The sequence below is a fragment of the Nicotiana tabacum genome, chromosome 12, assembly GCF_000715075.1.
Source record: "Nicotiana tabacum cultivar K326 chromosome 12, ASM71507v2, whole genome shotgun sequence".
Taxonomy (NCBI): Eukaryota; Viridiplantae; Streptophyta; class Magnoliopsida; order Solanales; family Solanaceae; genus Nicotiana; species Nicotiana tabacum.
The window spans coordinates 61478664-61480636 of record NC_134091.1 but is presented as its reverse complement, the minus strand read 5'-3'; positions in this window follow the sequence as shown (position 1 = coordinate 61480636).

Sequence of the window (1973 nt, the reverse complement as noted above, 5' to 3'; positions counted from 1 at the left end):
CGCCACATGTGCAATATCAATAATAACAATAGCACGACATAAAATATCGTACTAATACATGAACAATCCGCCCAACAAGTCCACATGTGACACAATCATAACAACACAACATGCCTACAATTGTCAACAAAACATAAATTTATAATCTACCAACGTAAGTGCACAAGGACAACTCAATAGGAAAGCGCGGATGTGTGTTCAACATATAAGCATGAAAGCTAACTCAAATTAGCAACAATCTGACAAACGCCCAACTTGCCCAATTAACGAATTAAAATCCTAAAACATGATCTCTATCATGGAACATAAACTCAAGTAAACAACCAAAGTGGAAACACGTAAAGCAGAGACCTCTCAATCAAAACAAAGTGATAAAAGCAACTTGTCACGACCCCAAATTCTCATCATATGATGTCGTGATGGCATATAGTCTCTAAGACTGGGTAAGCCTAACACATGCTGAGTTAATAATAGAGTCGAACTATTTAATCATTAAATCATAAACCAGTAAATGATATACATAACCGCAATGGCCAATAGTTATACATTTCCCAAAACCGGTAGTACGGAGTCATAAGCTCTACTGAAATACACTAGAATTTCTAAATACTATATTGTTTTGATTACAATCTAACAATAGCATAAGGAAGTAAGATGGTAACGCATGTGAGCGTCAAGATGGTATACCTTGAAGTCTCTGATGCGCAGATGCAACTTTCAACATCACGAAATACCTGGATCTGCACAAAAATATACAGAAGCGTAGAATGAGTGTATCACAAATGGTACTCGGTAAGTATCAAGCCTAACCTCGGTAGAGTAGTAACGAGACCGGGTCTAGACACCCACTAGACATAGAAACATGTACAAGATATGCATGAAGCTAACAATGAAAAGAACATCAATGTAAGGCTAACGACGGAAAGATTATTAATTTACAACCAACAACGAAATAATAGAAACGCAAATGGCAACAAGTAGTAAACGGGTAATAGAGAAGCAACATAACCAGAACACCGATGAGATATGAATGAACTCAAATAAGGAGAAACCAATGACAACTCAAATAATCAAATCGTTCCCAGCGCATGGGCCTAAACAAGAATTACCCCGAGACGCCACATGTCGTAAATCACAAATCATGGACCATAATTTCCAAATCTTACATGTATGCCACCTCGTGCCCACAATAATAATTACCTCCACGCGGCAAGGCCCACGTGCTACCATGTACATTGCAACTGCAATAAATAAAATGACTGAGAGTTATATTTAAACACCATAAAGCATAATAACAATCTTGAATAAAGTAAGGTGTCAAATGAAATAATGAGTTTATTTTAGAAATCAATTAAAGTAAAATAAAATAAAATATATACAAAATAGAGTATCATATGGGTTTAGTTTAGAAATCAATAAAATCGAGTAAAATATCATATTTAAACAAAGCAAAATATCAGTTAAATTAATGAATTAAATATATATTCAATTAAAAGAGAAACGTAATAACAATTTTAAGTAAGGTGACCAATCAACAGGGTGTTGAGTATAATTTGAGAACCGGATTATAGTAAAAGGGCAATAACCATTTAAAATGATAAGGCAGAGTGAGATAACGATTTCTATCTTAAGAAGCTCATAGAATAAATCATGTCAATAATTATATAATTTAAATCGCTGTGTTACCAACAACTCAACAAAATATGATATAATGACTCAACACAATTAAATTCACACTGGCAATCAATTTAACGAAGGTACATATTAGCATGTTAAAGCAATACAACAAATCACGTAGAATGCATGACTCACACAAAAAGGCACAATCGTTCCAACACCAAGATAACAACGAATAACCAAACACAATCAAAATGTGGATGAATGATTGAAGAAAAAACAATAACCATTCAAATCAACAAGTTGTCCCAACATAGAATGTACAACAAGAATCAAAATCGAAGTACCGCTTCGAA